Below are 18952 nucleotides of genomic sequence, written 5' to 3'. Positions count from 1 at the left end.
CCCAGGAAATGGCAGCTGCGGGTGCAAAGAAGCTTCGACTGGACAGAAGAAGCTGAGGTTTCTGCAGGAACGAAAAGGGCTAGAGACTTCCCCTTTGGTGGACGGATCCCTCTCGCCGTGGAGAGTCGTGCAGAAGTGTTTTCCCGCTGAAAGAACGCCAACAAGCCTTGCTAGCTGCAAATCGTGCGTTTGGCGTTTTTGGACGCTGCTGGGGCCCAGGAGGGACCAGGAGGTCGCAAATTGGACCTGAAGAGAGAGGGGACATCGAGCAAGACAAAGAGCCCTCACTGAAGCAGGTAGCACCCGGAGAAGTGCCAGAAACAGGCACTACGAGGATGCGTGAAATGGTGCTCGCCGACGTTGCACAAAGGAGTCCCACGTCGCCGGAGACCAACTTAGAAAGTCGTGCAATGCAGGTTAGAGCAGTCCAGTGTGCCAGCAGCACCTCTGTTTCCAAGATGGCAGAGGTCTGGAGCACACTGGAGGAGCTCTGGACACCTCCCAGGGGAGGTGCAGGTCAGGGGAGTGGTCACTCCCCTTTCCTTTGTCCAGTTTCGCGCCAGAGCAGGGGCTAAGGGGTCCCTGAACCGGTGTAGACTGGCTTATGCAGAATTGGGCACATCTGTGCCCAAGAAAGCATTTCCAGAGGCTGGGGGAGGCTACTCCTCCCCTGCCTTCACACCATTTTCCAAAGGTCACACCCTCTCTCAGAGGAAGTCCTTTGTTCTGCCATCCTGGGCCAGGCCTGGCTGGACCCCAGGAGGGCAGATGCCTGTCTGAGGGGTTGGCAGCAGCAGCAGCTGCAGTGAAACCCCAGGAAGGGCAGTTTGGCAGTACCAGGGTCTGTGCTACAGACCACTGGGATCATGGGATTGTGCCAACTATGCCAGGATGGCATAGAGGGGGCAATTCCATGATCATAGACATGTTACATGGCCATATTCGGAGTTACCATGGTGAAGCTACATATAGGTAGTGACCTATATGTAGTGCACGCGTGTAATGGTGTCCCCGCACTCACAAAGTTCAGGGAATTGGCTCTGAACAATGTGGGGGCACCTTGGCTAGTGCCAGGGTGCCCTCACACTAAGTAACTTTGCACCTAACCTTTACCAGGTAAAGGTTAGACATATAGGTGACTTATAAGTTACTTAAGTGCAGTGTAAAATGGCTGTGAAATAACGTGGACGTTATTTCACTCAGGCTGCAGTGGCAGGCCTGTGTAAGGATTGTCAGAGCTCCCTATGGGTGGCAAAAGAAATGCTGCAGCCCATAGGGATCTCCTGGAACCCCAATACCCTGGGTACCTCAGTACCATATATAAGGGTGTTCCAGTAAGCCAATGTAAATTGGTAAAAATGGTCACTAGCCTGTTAGTGACAATTTGGAAAGAAATGAGAGAGCTGTAAAGAAATGGCTCCCTGTTGCAGTTACCCCCCCACTTTTTGCCTGATACTGATGCTGACTTGACTGAGAAGAGTGCTGGGACCCTGCTAACCAGGCCCCAGCACCAGTGTTCCTTCACCTAAAATGTACCATTGTATCCACAATTGGCACACCCTGGCATTCAGATAAGTCCCTTGTAACTGGTACTTCTAGTACCAAGGGCTCTGATGCCAAGGAAGGTCTCTAAGGGCTGCAGCATGTCTTATGCCACCCTAGAGACCCCTCACTCAGCACAGACACACTGCTTACAAGCCTGTGTGTGCTAGTGAGAACAAAATGAGTAAGTCGACATGGCACTCCCCTCAGGGTGCCATGCCAGCCTCTCACTGCCTATGCAGTATAGGTAAGACACCCCTCTAGCAGGCCTTACAGCCCTAAGGCAGGGTGCACTATACCATAGGTGAGGGTACCAGTGCATGAGCACTGTGCCCCTACAGTGTCTAAACAAAACCTTAGACATTGTAAGTGCAGGGTAGCCATAAGAGTATATGGTCTGGGAGTCTGTTTTACACGAACTCCACAGCACCATAATGGCTACACTGAAAACTGGGAAGTTTGGTATCAAACTTCTCAGCACAAGAAATGCACACTGATGCCAGTGTACATTTTATTGTAAAATACACCACAGAGGGCACCTTAGAGGTGCCCCCTGAAACTTAACCGACTGTCTGTGTAGGCTCACTAGTTCCAGCAGCCTGCCACACCAGAGACATGTTGCTGGCCCCATGGGGAGAGTGCCTTTGTCACTCTGAGGCCAGTAACAAAGCCTGCACTGGGTGGAGATGCTAACACCTCCCCCAGGCAGGAGCTGTGACACCTGGCGGTGAGCCTCAAAGGCTCACCCCTTTGTCACAGCCCAGCAGGGCACTCCAGCTTAGTGGAGTTGCCCGCCCCCTCCGGCCACGGCCCCCACTTTTGGCGGCAAGGCTGGAGGGAACAAAGAAAGAAACAAGGAGGAGTCACTGGCCAGTCAGGACAGCCCCTAAGGTGTCCTGAGCTGAGGTGACTCTGACTTTTAGAAATCCTCCATCTTGCAGATGGAGGACTCCCCCAATAGGGTTAGGATTGTGACCCCCTCCCCTTGGGAGGAGGCACAAAGAGGGTGTACCCACCCTCAGGGCTAGTAGCCATTGGCTACTAACCCCCCAGACCTAAACACGCCCTTAAATTTAGTATTTAAGGGCTACCCTGAACCCTAGAAAATTAGATTCCTGCAACTACAAGAAGAAGGACTGCCTAGCTGAAAACCCCTGCAGCGGAAGACCAGAAGACGACAACTGCCTTGGCTCCAGAAACTCACCGGCCTGTCTCCTGCCTTCCAAAGATCCTGCTCCAGCGACGCCTTCCAAAGGGACCAGCGACCTCGACATCCTCTGAGGACTGCCCCTGCTTCGAAAAGACAAGAAACTCCCGAGGACAGCGGACCTGCTCCAAGAAAAGCTGCAACTTTGTTTCCAGCAGCTTTAAAGATCCCTGCAAGCTCCCCGCAAGAAGCGTGAGACTTGCAACACTGCACCCGGCGACCCCGACTCGGCTGGTGGAGATCCAACACCTCAGGAGGGACCCCAGGACTACTCTGATACTGTGAGTACCAAAACCTGTCCCCCCTGAGCCCCCACAGCGCCGCCTGCAGAGGGAATCCCGAGGCTTCCCCTGACCGCGACTCTTTGAATCCTAAGACCCGACGCCTGGGAGAGACCCTGCACCCGCAGCCCCCAGGACCTGAAGGACCGGACTTTCACTGGAGAAGTGACCCCCAGGAGTCCCTCTCCCTTGCCCAAGTGGAGGTTTCCCCGAGGAACCCCCCCCTTGCCTGCCTGCAGCGCTGAAGAGATCCCGAGATCTCTCATAGACTAACATTGCGAACCCGACGCTTGTTTCTACACTGCACCCGGCCGCCCCCGCGCCGCTGAGGGTGAAATTTCTGTGTGGGCTTGTGTCCCCCCCGGTGCCCTACAAAACCCCCCTGGTCTGCCCTCCGAAGACGCGGGTACTTACCTGCAAGCAGACCGGAACCGGGGCACCCCCTTCTCTCCATTCTAGCCTATGTGTTTTGGGCACCACTTTGAACTCTGCACCTGACCGGCCCTGAGCTGCTGGTGTGGTGACTTTGGGGTTGCTCTGAACCCCCAACGGTGGGCTACCTTGGACCAAGAACTAAGCCCTGTAAGTGTCTTACTTACCTGGTTAACCTAACAAATACTTACCTCCCCTAGGAACTGTGAAAATTGCACTAAGTGTCCACTTTTAAAACAGCTATTTGTGAATAACTTGAAAAGTATACATGCAATTTTGATGATTTGAAGTTCCTAAAGTACTTACCTGCAATACCTTTCGAATGAGATATTACATGTTAAATTTGAACCTGTGGTTCTTAAAATAAACTAAGAAAAGATATTTTTCTATACAAAAACCTATTGGCTGGATTTGTCTCTGAGTGTGTGTACCTCATTTATTGTCTATGTGTATGTACAACAAATGCTTAACACTACTCCTTGGATAAGCCTACTGCTCGACCACACTACCACAAAATAGAGCATTAGTATTATCTATTTTTACCACTATTTTACCTCTAAGGGGAACCCTTGGACTCTGTGCATGCTATTCCTTACTTTGAAATAGCACATACAGAGCCAACTTCCTACAAGAGCATAACCACTGAGGTTCTGATTAGCAGAGCCTCAGTGAGACAGTTAGTCACTACACAGGTAACACATTCAGGCACACTTATGAGCACTGGGGCCCTGGGTTACCAGGGTCCCAGTGACACATACAACTAAAACAACATATATACAGTGAAAAATGGGGGTAACATGCCAGGCAAGATGGTACTTTCCTACACAACCCCCCCCCCCCAAACGAAGGACAATAAGACTAGCCATGACCTGATGAGTCTTCATTGTCTAAGTGGAAATATCTGGAGAGTCCATCTGCATTGGAGTGGCTACTCCCAGGTCTATGTTCCACTGTATAGTCCATTCCCTGAAGGGATATGGACCACCTCAACAATTTAGGATTTTCACCTTTCATTTGTTTTAGCCAAAGTAGAGGTTTGTGGTCTGTCTGAACAATGAAGTGAGTGCCAAACAGGTATGGCCTCAACTTCATCAGAGCCCAGACCACAGCAAAGGCCTCCCTCTCAATGGCAGACCAACGCTTTTCTCTAGGGGTCAACCTTCTACTAATAAAAGCAACAGGTTGATCCTGGCCCTCAGAATTAAAGTTGTGATAGGACTGCCCCTACTCCTAATTCAGATGCATCAGTTTGGACATAGAATTTTTTAGAGTAACAAGGGCTTTTCAGGACAGGTGCAGAGCACATGGCCTGCTTCAGCTCCTCAAAAGCTTTCTGACAGTTTGCTGTCCATAATACCTTTTTAGGCATTTTCTTGGATGCGAGGTCATTAAGAGGGGCTGCAATGGGGCCATAGTTCTTAATGAACCTCCTGTAATACCCAGTGAGGCCTAGGAAGGCTCTCACCTGAGTGAGTGGTAGGGGGAACCCAATCAATAATAGTTTGGATTTTCCCCTGAAGTGGTGCAATCTGTTCCCCACCAACAAGGTGTCCCAGATAAACCACCTTACCCTGCCCTATCTGGCACTTTGAAGCCTTGATAGTGAGGCCTGCCTTTTGCAGGGCCTCCAAAACTTTCCATAGGTGGACCAGGTGATCATCCCAGCTGGAGCTAAAGACAGCTATATCGTCCAAATATGCTGCACTGAAAGCTTCCAGCCCTTGCAGGACTGTGTTCACCAACCTCTGAAAAGTGGCAGGTGCATTTTTCAAACCAAAAGGCATTACAGTAAACTGGTAATGTCCTCCAATGGTAGAAAATGCAGTCTTAGATTTAGCATCTTCTGATAATTTGATCTGCCAATACCCTGCAGTCAAATCAAAAGTGCTTAGATACTTGGCAGATGCCAGTGTATCTATAAGCTCATCTGCCCTGGGTATAGGGTGAGCATCAGTTTTGGTTACCAAGTTGAGACCTCTATAGTCTACACAAAACCGCATTTCCTTCTTTCCATCTTTAGAATTGGGTTTTGGTACCAGTACCACAGGGGAAGCCCATGGACTGTCAGAGTGCTCAACCACTCCTAGTTCCAACATTTTCTGAACTTCTTGCTTTATGCAGTCCCTGACATGGTCAGGCTGCCTATAGATCTTACTTTTGACAGGTAAACTGTCTCCAGTATCTATAGTGTGCTCACACCAAGAAGTGGTGCCTGGCACAGTAGAGAAGAGTTCTGAAAATTGTCCTAGGAGATTTATGCAATGGTCTTTCTGCTCAGCAGTAAGACAATCTGCCAAAACTACACCTTCCACAAGAGCATCTTGTTCTGTGGAAGAGAAGAGATCAGGTAGAGGATCACTGTCTTCTTCCTGTCCCTCATCAGTTGCCATGAGCAGGGTGAGATCAGCCCTGTCATAGTAGGGTTTCAGGCGGTTGACATGGAGCACCCTAAGGGGACTCCTGGCAGTGCCTAAGTCAACCAAGTAGGTGACTTCACCCTTCTTTTCAACAATTGTGTGGGGACCACTCCATTTATCTTGGAGTGCTCTTGGGGCCACAGGCTCCAAGACCCACACTTTCTGCCCTGGTTGGTACTGAACCAAAACAGCCTTCTGATCATGCCATTGCTTCTGGAGCTCTTGGCTGGCCTGAAGGTTTTTACTGGCCTTTTTCATGTACTCAGCCATCCTTGATCTGAGGCCAAGTACATAATCCACAATATCCTGCTTAGGAGCTTTTAAAGGTTGTTCCCAACCCTCCTTTACAAGTGTGAGTGGACCCCTAACAGGGTGTCCAAAAAGAAGTTCAAAGGGGCTGAAGCCCACTCCTTTCTGGGGTACCTCCCTGTAGGCAAAAAGGAGGCATGGTAGAAGGATATCCCATCTCCTGCGGAGTTTTTCAGGGAGACCCATAATCATGCCTTTGAGAGTTTTATTAAATCTCTCCACCAGTCCATTTGTTTGTGGATGATAGGGTGTTGTGAACTTGTACGTTACACCACACTCCTTCCACATGGCCTTTAAGTATGCAGACATGAAATTGCTTCCTCTGTCTGATACCACTTCCTTTGGGAAGCCCACCCTGGAAAATATTCCCAGGAGGGCCTTTGCCACTGCAGGAGCTGTAGTGGTCCTTAAAGGAATTGCTTCAGGATATCTTGTGGCATGGTCCACTACCACTAAGATAAACCTATTGCCTGAAGCAGTAGGAGGGTCAAGGGGGCCAACTATGTCAACCCCTACCCTTTCAAAGGGAACCCCAACCACAGGCAGTGGGATAAGGGGTGCCTTTGGGGTGCCACCTGTCTTGCCACTGGCTTGACAGGTTTCACAGGACTTACAAAATTCCTTTGTGTCCTCAGACATCCTAGGCCAATGAAACAGGGGAACAAGCCTGTCCCAAGTTTTCATTTGTCCTAGATGCCCAGCTAAGAGAATGTCATGTGCCAGTGTTAGGAGGAACTTTCTGTACTCCTGAGGAATCACTAATCTCCTGGCAGCTCCAGGTTTAGGATCCCTATGCTCAGTGTACAAGAGGTTGTCCTCCCAGTAAACTCTGTGAGAGTCACTGACATCCCCATTAGCCTGTTTGACAGCTTGCTGTCTGAGACCCTCTAATGTGGGACAGGTTTGCTGTGCCACACTCAGCTCCTCTCTGGCAGGCCCCCCTTCACCCAAAAGCTCAGCAGTGTCTGCTTCCAGCTCCTCTGGTGTAGGTTCTGCACAGGGAGGGAATTCTTCTTCCTCAGAAGTAGAATCCACTGTAGAGGGAGGGATAGTAGGAAGTGGTTTGCTTCTACTAGCCCTAGCTTTAGGGAGCACTTGGTCCATTGTTCCAGGATCCAAGCTTCCCTGTCTTTTTTGCTTTTTGGCCTGAGCCCTTGTCAAAGCAAAAATATGCCCTGGAATGCCCAGCATTGCTGCATGGGCCTCCAACTCCACATCTGACCAAGCTGATGTCTCCAAATCATTCCCTAATAGACAGTCTACAGGTAAATCTGAAGCTACCACAACTTTCTTTGGACCAGTTACCCCCCCCCAGTTGAGATTTACAACAGCCATGGGGTGGCTTTGTGTTATGTTGTGAGCATCGGTTACTTGGTACTGGTGTCCAAGTATGTGTTGTTCAGGGTGCACCAGTTTCTCAATTACCATTGTGACACTGGCACCTGTGTCCCTGTAGGCCTGGACCTCAACACCATTTATTAGGGTTAGTTGCTTGTACTTCTCCAAGTTATGGGGGCAAGCAACCAAAGTGGCTAAATCAATAGCCCCTTCAGAGACTAAAGTAGCCTCTGTGGTCTCCCTAATCAGACCAACCCCAACTAAGTTACCAAAAGTGAGCCCAGCTACTCCCTTGGATTGGCTATTAGTAGGTTTGCTCCCACCACCACTGCTATTAGTAGGGACACTAGGTGTAGCAGTAGGGGTTGTAGTGGTAGGAGCAGTGGTGCCTTTCTTTGGACAACTGGGATCTGTTGTCCAATGGCCTTTAATTTTACATAAATAGCACCATGGTTTCTTTTCCTTGTTCTGATTAAAGGAGGATTTGGACCCACCACCCCCACCAGAGTGTTTTTGTGGGCCTGATGAAGACTCATTTTTAGATTTGTCCCCACCCTTGTCAGAAGACTTACCATCCTTCTTTTTGTTGCCATCTTTGTCACCCCCTGTATGAACTTTTCTGTTCACTCTTGTTCTGACCCATTTGTCTGCCTTCTTTCCCAATTCTTGGGGAGAGGTCAGATCAGAGTCCACCAAGTACTGGTGCAACAAATCAGACACACAATTATTAAGAATATGCTCTCTCAGGATCAAGTTATACAGGCTGTCATAATCAGTAACTTTACTGCCATGTAACCACCCCTCCAAGGCCTTCACTGAATGGTCAATGAAATCAACCCAGTCTTGTGAAGACTCCTTTTTGGTCTCTCTGAACTTTATCCTGTACTGTTCAGTGGTTAAGCCATAACCATCCAGGAGTGCATTCTTAAGAACTTGGAAATTATTAGCATCATTTTCTTTCACAGTAAGGAGCCTATCCCTACCTTTTCCACTAAATGATAGCCATAGGATAGCAGCCCACTGCCTTTGAGGGACATCCTGTACAACACAGGCCCTCTCAAGTGCAGCAAACCACTTGTTAATGTCATCCCCCTCCTTATAAGGGGGAACTATCTTGTGCAGATTCCTGGAATCATGCTCTTTTGCAGGATGACTATGGGGAATACTGCTGCTGCCACCATGGGTATCTAAACCCAACTTCTGTCTTTCCTTCTCTAATTCAAAAGACTGTCTATCCAAATCCAGCTGTTGCTTTTTAAGCTTCAGTCTGGTTTGTTCCACCCTCAACTTATTGAGTTCCCTCTCTAACATTCTGTCATCAGGGTTGGTGGGAGGGACATTCCTAGAAACAGAGCTATGATGGGAATGAACAGAAGGAGACCTGTCCCTTACAGAAGCCACCCTAACAGCTTGGTTAACAGAAACATTACTACCAGTATGGTGAGAATAAATGCTTTTGCTATGATGTGAGACAACACTATTTATATGGTGTGGCTCATCATCATTACCATCTATGCTAGATTGTCTAGTAATGGGCAGGCTAGGAAGTTTCTTTCCTGATTCTTTTCCTGGGGGAGTCCCTGAATCAGATTGAGAACTATTAGGTACTTTTTCAACAGATGAGGCACCTATGGCCTTATCCTGTTCTCTAAGCATGTTAAGTAACAGTTCCAAGGAAGGATTCTTCCCTACACTCAAACCTCTCTCTATACAGAGACTCCTTGCTCTTTTCCAGCTAAGGTTGTCATATGCAAGTTTGGACAGATCAACATTTTGGCCTGTGCCAGACATTTTTAGAGAGAGTTAAAGTGATAGAGAAAGAGAAAAAAGTTTTCAGAACTTTTTGGAAAGACAGAAAAAAACTTTTTAAACTTTTAAGAACTTTTTGAAAGTTTAGAGGTACTTTTCAGCACTCAGAAAAGAGTGAAAAGAGGAAATGCAAAACTTTTTGGCTATGTGTATATACACTGACCTTGTTTTGTATATTTTTCTCTTATGAAAAGTACAATGACAAGAGTGGTAAGCAGTCTCAAAGCACTTATCCCACCACTGCACAACCAATGTAGGAGGCTGGACTGGCTTGTAGTGAGTACCAAGGGGTACTTGCACCTTGCACCAGGCCCAGTTATCCCTTATTAGTGTATAGGGTGTCTAGCAGCTTAGGCTGATAGATAATGGTAGCTTAGCAGAGCAGTTTAGGCTGAACTAGGAGACGTGTGAAGCTCCTACAGTACCACTTAGTGTCATATGCACAATATCATAAGAAAACACAATACACAGTTATACTAAAAATAAAGGTACTTTATTTTTATGACAATATGCCAAAGTATCTTAAAGTGTACCCTCAGTGAGAGGATAGGAAATATACACAAGATATATATACACGATAGCAAAAATATGCAGTATAGTCTTAGAAAACAGTGCAAACAATGTATAGTTACAATAGGATGCAATGGGGAAACATAGGGACAGGGGCAACACAAACCATATACTCCAAAAGTGGAATGCGAACCACGAATGGACCCCAAACCTATGTGACCGCGTAGAGGGTCGCTGGGACTATTAGAAAATAGTGAGAGTTAGAAAAATAACCCTCCCCAAGACCCTGAAAAGTGAGTGCAAAGTGCACTAAAGTTCCCCTAAGGACAAAGTAGTCGTGTTAGAGGAATAATGCAGGAAAGACACAAACCAGCAATGCAACAACTGTGGATTTCCAATCTAGGGTACCTGTGGAACAAGGGGACCAAGTCCAAAAGTCACAAGCAAGTCGGAGATGGGCAGATGCCCAGGAAATGGCAGCTGCGGGTGCAAAGAAGCTTCGACTGGACAGAAGAAGCTGAGGTTTCTGCAGGAACGAAAAGGGCTAGAGACTTCCCCTTTGGTGGACGGATTCCTCTCGCCGTGGAGAGTCGTGCAGAAGTGTTTTCCCGCTGAAAGAACGCCAACAAGCCTTGCTAGCTGCAAATCGTGCGTTTGGCGTTTTTGGACGCTGCTGGGGACCAGGAGGTCGCAAATTGGACCTGAAGAGAGAGGGGACGTCGAGCAAGACAAAGAGCCCTCACTGAAGCAGGTAGCACCCGGAGAAGTGCCAGAAACAGGCACTACGAGGATGCGTGAAACGGTGCTCGCCGAAGTTGCACAAAGGAGTCCCACGTCGCCGGAGACCAACTTAGAAAGTCGTGCAATGCAGGTTAGAGTGCCGTGGACCCAGGCTTGGCTGTGCACAAAGGATTTCCGCCGGAAGTGCACAGGGGCCGGAGTAGCTGCAAAGTCGCGGTTCCCAGCAATGCAGCCCAGCGAGGTGAGGCAAGGACTTACCTCCACCAAACTTGGGCTGAAGAGTCACTGGACTGTGGGGGTCACTTGGACAGAGTCGCTGGATTCGAGGGACCTCGCTCGTCGTGCTGAGAGGAGACCCAAGGGACCGGTAATGCAGCTTTTTGGTGCCTGCGGTTGCAGGGGGAAGATTCCGTCGACCCACGGGAGATTTCTTCGGAGCTTCTGGTGCAGAGAGGAGGCAGGCTACCCCCACAGCATGCACAAGCAGGAAAACAGTTGAGAAGGCGGCAGGATCAGCGTTACAGAGTTGCAGTAGTCGTCTTTGCTACTATGTTGCAGGTTTGCAGGCTTCCAGCGCGGTCAGCAGTCGATTCCTTATCAGAAGGTGAAGAGGGAGATGCAGAGGAACCCGGATGAGCTCTTGCATTCGTTATCTAAAGTTTCCCCAGAGACAGAGACCCTAAATAGCCAGAAAAGAGGGTTTGGCTACCTAGGAGAGAGGATAGGCTACTAACACCTGAAGGAGCCTATCAGCAGGAGTCTCTGACATCACCTGGTGGCACTGGCCACTCAGAGCAGTCCAGTGTGCCAGCAGCACCTCTGTTTCCAAGATGGCAGAGGTCTGGAGCACACTGGAGGAGCTCTGGACACCTCCCAGGGAAGGTGCAGGTCAGGGGAGTGGTCACTCCCCTTTCCTTTGTCCAGTTTCGCGCCAGAGCAGGGGCTAAGGGGTCCCTGAACCGGTGTAGACTGGCTTATGCAGAATTGGGCACATCGGTGCCCAAGAAAGCATTTCCAGAGGCTGGGGGAGGCTACTCCTCCCCTGCCTTCACACCATTTTCCAAAGGGAGAGGGTGTCACACCCTCTCTCAGAGGAAGTCCTTTGTTCTGCCATCCTGGGCCAGGCCTGGCTGGACCCCAGGAGGGCAGATGCCTGTCTGAGGGGTTGGCAGCAGCAGCAGCTGCAGTGAAACCCCAGGAAGGGCAGTTTGGCAGTACCAGGGTCTGTGCTACAGACCACTGGGATCATGGGATTGTGCCAACTATGCCAGGATGGCATAGAGGGGGCAATTCCATGATCATAGACATGTTACATGGCCATATTCGGAGTTACCATGGTGAAGCTACATATAGGTAGTGACCTATATGTAGTGCACGCGTGTAATGGTGTCCCCGCACTCACAAAGTTCAGGGAATTGGCTCTGAACAATGTGGGGGCACCTTGGCTAGTGCCAGGGTGCCCTCACACTAAGTAACTTTGCACCTAACCTTTACCAGGTAAAGGTTAGACATATAGGTGACTTATAAGTTACTTAAGTGCAGTGTAAAATGGCTGTGAAATAACGTGGACGTTATTTCACTCAGGCTGCAGTGGCAGGCCTGTGTAAGGATTGTCAGAGCTCCCTATGTGTGGCAAAAGAAATGCTGCAGCCCATAGGGATCTCCTGGAACCCCAATACCCTGGGTACCTCAGTACCATATATAAGGGTGTTCCAGTAAGCCAATGTAAATTGGTAAAAATGGTCACTAGCCTGTTAGTGACAATTTGGAAAGAAATGAGAGAGCATAACCACTGAGGTTCTGATTAGCAGAGCCTCAGTGAGACAGTTAGTCACTACACAGGTAACACATTCAGGCACACTTATGAGCACTGGGGCCCTGGGTTACCAGGGTCCCAGTGACACATACAACTAAAACAACATATATACAGTGAAAAATGGGGGTAACATGCCAGGCAAGATGGTACTTTCCTACACCTATAACCACCCAACCCCACACAACGAATGGCCTTTGGCAGTGCGTGCCAGGGGATGTCCGCAGAGCGTGGCCTGCAACCAGGCCCAGCGGCAGACCCCTTATAACCACCCCTCACTTTCACTACCTGCAAAATTATATATATGTTCAAATAAAGTCACTGTATGACTTCATACCATCGTGTTTGGATCATAATATTTGGCATAGGAGGTTTAGACCTAAAACCTCTGTCAAAGGGAACCATTGTCTTGTTTTTGTATTCGGTAGCCCAGGTTCCCAGTGTTACAGGGCTGCCCCCTCATAGTTTTGTTATGTCCAAGAGAATAGTGGGGTAATGGGCATGTCTGGGTGGAATAACCCTTAGACAGCACTGCAGCATTGGTGACACCCTCCTGGGTTTCCTGTGGTGTGTATGATACATCTGCTCTTAATCCAACACAATATTCTGCTCCTATCCTGCTTCATCTCTCTGCGACTTTCGTCAGGTGTTCCTCTTCTTCAGGCCACACCTTCTCCTTTGTTCTTCCCTTCTCTCCTTTCTCTCCTGTAGGGAAATAAAAGTCCGTTTGATGTGTTTATTTTCTCTTTAGTTGCAAGTTCTTGTCCTTTCTCACTTGTAATCTTTCCTATTTCCCTTTCAGTTAGTGTCGGATTGAAGTCCCGGCATGGAGACCCAGGTAAGGCCCCTTTATTACAGCACTTTCTTGCCTTGTCATCTGAAAACTTTCAGCCAAAGGTAGTGCTGTCCCAACTGAGTTGGAGTACATTTTAAGTTTGGCTGGGAAACACTTCCTTCCAACAAAGAAGAAACACTAACCTTACAGAGGATGTAAAGTTTGTGCCAGAAAGGTAATCAGACAAGAGATCATGAACTACTGTCTCCTGTGTCCCCCAAATCCTGCACTACACTACCCCACATGTTTTTGTTCTATAATATAAAGGAGAACGTTTGGGAAAGTCTTTTGGAAACGAAGTTTAGTGATGGTAGATGTTAGGCATTGAGTCTTTACTGATTTTTGTAAATAGGAACAAATTGGGCTCACTTGTGGTCGGCTTGCGGTCTTCATTCTCCATCAAAAAGTGATGGGCATTCTGTCTGCTGCATCATTAATGCATTAGATTCAAGCACTGCACATAACAGAGGATGGGATTTATGCCACTTTGCCACAGAGTACCCTGTGTCCCAAATTCTAAATCCCTAAATACGTCTGGAAGTGCTCATTAAAGGATTTAAGACATTCTGTAATAGTATGTTTATCTTAGTTTTAAAGGGTAAAATGCTCACGCAGTCGGAGGAATCTGGGCTATAAGACATACACTTACATCCCCCCCAACCTACACTCACACACAAGGTCCAATTTAGCATACCAAGTGCACTAAAGGCACATGAAAGATAAATCTTCCTCAGGGGTGTGGAATTCTTTAAAATATCTGCTTATCCACGAGAAAGTATGCTTCATAAATCTACTTATCCTGGTTAAAAAAAAAATCCACTTGTCAGTTTGGTGCCATTCAGCGATATGACAAATTATGGCAGTGTCTCATTGAACCAGAGTTCTGAAAATAGCCGCTCTCATTATTCCATGACTCATAAAATAGCATGGTTTGTATTTCAGAAGTGTCCTGATTGTTCCACCTTTCTGCAAATCTACATACTAGAGGTGAAAGTAGTGAGAAGTGGTAGTTCCAGGGTTGGAATATCCTGTTGAGTCTGTGCAGACCTCTAAACTTGCATTTTTACGGGTTTTTACCAACTCTTCTCTAATCTCTTCCCACACTGGGATACACTACAAATCTACTCCTGTTAAGGACAGAAGTACATCTTTATCCCAGGGTGGGGAAATAAAGGTTGTAGAGAAAGTGAACTTGCAAACACTCAGCATATTCTCCCATGAGCAAACATACACATGCAAATTTGATCAAGAAAAAATGCAATTCATAAAGGAATACAGTTTCCTTGCCTACATCTAAAAAAATGTGTGAATTCATGAAAGTCATAAATCTGCTCTAATGCAGGAACATATACCACGGGTAGACTTTTGTGACTTTCTTTAATAATTGGGTCCCTAATTATGTCTGGTGTTAGCCAATGCCTTTTGTTTTTACACACAAGGGCGCACGCCGGGGCACACTTTTGTAACTTTCTTTAATAACTTGGCCCCTAAGTAGGTCTGTTGTCAGCCAAGGCCCTTTGCTTTTATTAAAATTATATACCTGTAATAAAAACAAAAGGCATTGGCTAACGCCACTCTGAAGTTATAGTTAGGACCTAGTTACCATAGGAAATAGATAGTTTTGGTTTGCTAATAACTTTGGCACTATTTGATAAATCTTCACAAAACTATTCACAAAAAAAGTTGTTTTGCCTCAAGTCTTGGAAAGTTTTTGGGTGATCCGTCAAGCAGAGTCAGAGAAACAAAATGGGGTCCCAAAACGTAAAATGCATATACATTTTTGCCTAGGAATATTGAGGCTCAATACTGCAAAAACAACTGAACAGAAAACTAGATCTTGGTCCGGAGAGTGTGCTTTTTGTGATTTGGTGCAAATCCACTCAGTACTTTTTGAGAAATTAAGATTCAAAAACTTTGCTGTGTGCAGTGTGGGGTTAGCGTATCGTATGGTAATAAACTATTACTTTAAGTTGAAAAAAACACTAGAAATTTACTGAAAAAAACAAAGTGACATTTTGTTAGGTGAAAATATCAGTTAAAACATACGGTTTTAAACTAACAAAAGCACTGAAATTTACAATTTATAGTTATCTGAAGTAGCTGTAGCTTGTGCCCTAAAGTAAATATAACTTGCTCCCTCACCAAGCACTGCTTATGAACTCACATATTACATCAATTATGACATGCTCTGCGACATCACTGATAAAACTATAGCAACAGCTGAAACAACATCATGGATGACAATACCATGCGGGAGCATGAGTTATAATTACTTGAAATAACTATAATTGGTAAGCTTCAGTGGTTTCATTAATTTAAAATGGTATGTTTTATGTGACATACATATATATTCACTAAAAAACCAAAGGTTACAGAGACGTTATAGTTAGGTTCAGATTTTACACACACAAAACCATCATAGAAACTCAGCTGTTGGAGTTATTTCAAGTAACCATAACAAGGGTGTGGAATTTAATTAAAAAATCCACTTGTCAATGGGACAGGTTGCTTCTTAAATCTACTTGTCCTGTCTAAAAACTACTTGTCCCTTTGGTGCCATGTAGTGCGGCAACAAATTATGGCAGCAATCTTGTTATGTAAGAGCTCTGATAATAGCCTCTCAGATTATGTCAGGCTACTACTATAGTAGAGCTTAAATACCTCCAATTTCAATCCCTACTATAGCATTTTCCTTATTTTGGCACCTTTCAGCAGATCTACATACTTGGGCTGGAGGAAGCAGTAAGCAATAGTTCCAGGGCTGGAATGCCTTGAGTCTGAAAACCTACTAACTTGCATGTTTCCAGGGTTTTCAGCAGCTCTTCTGTAATCTTTTCCCATAAGAAAGGTTGGAAGTTTACTCCCGACAATGGCAGGATTGGGAAAAAAAAAGTGATTGGAGGGAAAGTGAACTTGTAAACGCTCAGTAGATTTTCACAAGAGCAAATATTGCCAGATCTGTATGGTCAGTGTCGAGATCTTTAAGGTATAACAACATCATATTGTCTTTAAAATATCGTACAAAGTAAAAGATCACACAAGTAAACTTGACACCACAAATCGTTAAAAAGAAAATACAGTATACAGAATAAAGAAAACATACAAAGAAAAGGTTATAAGGCCAAGGACATTCAAAGTTACCTTCAGCTGATATACTTAGACAAAGAAGATTACAGTTTAGCATCCTGTGACAGTCTAGATAGTAAGAACTAAGTACATGCATGAAAGTATAACACTCAAAGTTCTTGAAATCATAGCGAAGGGCTGTGTTGCCTCTAAACATATCTCACTTATGTTAGAAAAGACTGTGCTAAATATTCCTAATATTTCATTGCTGAAATGTACCGGGTTTCTTCTGTTGTGCCATGCGTACCATAGAAGTTTGAGGCCCCGACTACTGAGCTGGCCTCCCAAACCATGTGACTGTATAGCACACACAAAGATACCATTATTTATTATACCATGAGAAAAAAACAAATTATTAAAAAGGGCACGGATTCTTTGCACTTTCAGAAAATTAGCCATGGCAGTCAATTTTATAAATTTGAGCATTTGGAAAAAGCCACTTAACAGGTGCAGATTGGTAGATAAATAAAACATTATTTTATGAGAACTTTAAAGATATTTATTAACTCCTGAGTACTCCTACGACTGTTGAGGCTGAAGAAATCACTAACAAGTTGGGTCCCATCCTGTCACCTGATCCACTATTATAAGAGGTAGACTTAGTTATCCAAAACCAGTGCTCATCCTAAGAGTTGGGATTTGGTTGTTGATAACCAAACATTATGGATTTTAAACCACCAAATAAACAAACATTTGCCTATACATTTCACAGTGCCCTTATAGCATGCTTTAACCAGATCATATCTGCTATTCATGATATGTTCCCCACTTCCCCTATATCTTCTTGTACTTCCGCAGGCACCTGCGGGCAATGTAAACAGATTTTTCAAGTTGGGCACACCAATCCAAACCAGCTCTTTATTTCGCTAGTGGTGGGGCACTGGGGGAGTTCTATTGCTGGGCTTCGTCTCTTTTGACCACCAATGTGGCTATGCCCAGGAACGTGCGGTCAGCCCAAGAGCCCCCCAACTCTTCCACCATCCCCCAACAGAGCCACCTTGGGAATCAAGGCAAGGTCTCTCTCCAGGACTTCAGAAAGTTTGCTGCATACTTCTTGTCAATAGGTAGAGATAACTGGGCAAGTCCAGACAAGATGAATAAAAATCACCTGGCGTCACTGGGCAACGGAAGCAGGACGGGTGGAGGAGTTTACCAGCCTGGTGCAGATGTGTCGGGATAAGGAGATATGCATATAAGTACTTCAGTTGGATCATCTTAAGGTGAGTGGAGATGGCCAGCACACGCCGGCCTTGCGGGTCACCCTCCAGTCTGCGTCATCATGGTCACTAACCCATCCCTCCCACCGGATTCGGAGTTTGTCAAGACCATATGGGGCATTCATAATAAGTGAAGATCATCCTTCCGTATCCCTGAGACCATCAGTCGTTTTGCCTCTGGGGGCTAATCTCTGGCACCCATGTGTCCAGTGGGATGTTAGCCGGAAGCGCATGTTGCAATTGCAGATATTTGTGAAATTGAGTCCACCGGAGCTCAAAGAGGCCCTGTAGTTCCTGAAAGGGCAAGATGTGTTTCCCGGCCCAGACATCCCCAAGAACTGAGCCACTGATTATGTCCCAATTACAGAAGCCCTCTAAGTCAGCCATGTGGTAGAGCCAGCAGCCCTGCCACAGAGGTGTCATCCCTGCCATTACACGTACCTGCTTAGGAGATGGAGAGCGGAATCGAGGATGATCATATAGGTGAAGTCAGGTAGAGTACGAGGTCGCTGTATAGAAAATCTAGGATGCGACCTAAGCTCAAGGAGCAGAGTTTCCCACTATATGTCTGGTCACTCCACCCGCCTGCAGAACCATTAATTAATCATGATCAACTGGAAGGCCAAGTAGTACCAGCGCAGGTCCACCATTCCCAGGCCTCCATCATAGGGGGTTTGCCGAGCGTTTTGAAATGTAATTCGGGAGCAACCGCCCAACCAGTGGAACGAGCGGAGGACGAAATTGAGAGCACGAAACCGACTCGGAAGGATCGTAAGAGGAAAATGTTGGAAGACATAGCGAAAGCGCAGGGAGGACCATCATTTTGAAAAGGGCAGTGTGGCCCATTAAGTGTAGGGAGAGTCATGACTATTTCATTTTGGACACCAGCGGGATCAAATTAAGGTGTCTTGTAAGTTCGGGGAGCAAGGAGTTATGGAATCCCAAGTACTTAGAGATTAGGTGCCTACCAGGAATGTCTGATCACCAAAGGTGTGTGAAAGTGTCACCCCCAATCGGGACCAGTAGAGATTTGGAAGTATTTACGTGACGACTGGAGGTTTCTGCTAACAAGGCTAGAAGATTTAAGCAGCGGGCCCTGAGGTGGGAGGTGATCGTTCAAGAACAGCAGAACATCATTGGCATATAAAGTGATTCTCTCCTCCGGCCCATGACCATCCATAAAGCAGGGTGTCACAGCAAATTTGTCTTGCCAGAGGCTCAATTGCAAAAGCTAACAATATTGAGGATGGAAGGCAGCCCTGGCATGTGCCTCGTCAGTTAGGTACGGGGTCGGACAGAGAGCTATTAATTCAAACTTGGTTGTGAGGTTGGGAGTGAAGGGCCCCGATGAGGTGTCTCATGTAATTAACCCCAA

The 18952-nt window shown here is 46.6% G+C and overlaps 1 protein-coding gene across 2 annotated transcripts in view; it reads right to left on the bottom strand.

Annotated features, from left to right (window-relative positions):
* Window positions 1-18952, bottom strand: part of GRTP1 (growth hormone regulated TBC protein 1) — a 626114-nt gene that overhangs the window by 560751 nt on the left and 46411 nt on the right. The window lies entirely within an intron of this gene.

The sequence above is a fragment of the Pleurodeles waltl genome, chromosome 8, assembly GCF_031143425.1.
Source record: "Pleurodeles waltl isolate 20211129_DDA chromosome 8, aPleWal1.hap1.20221129, whole genome shotgun sequence".
Taxonomy (NCBI): Eukaryota; Metazoa; Chordata; class Amphibia; order Caudata; family Salamandridae; genus Pleurodeles; species Pleurodeles waltl.
The sequence above is the reverse complement of the archived record's forward strand: the minus strand, read 5'-3'. Positions and strand labels throughout refer to the sequence as shown.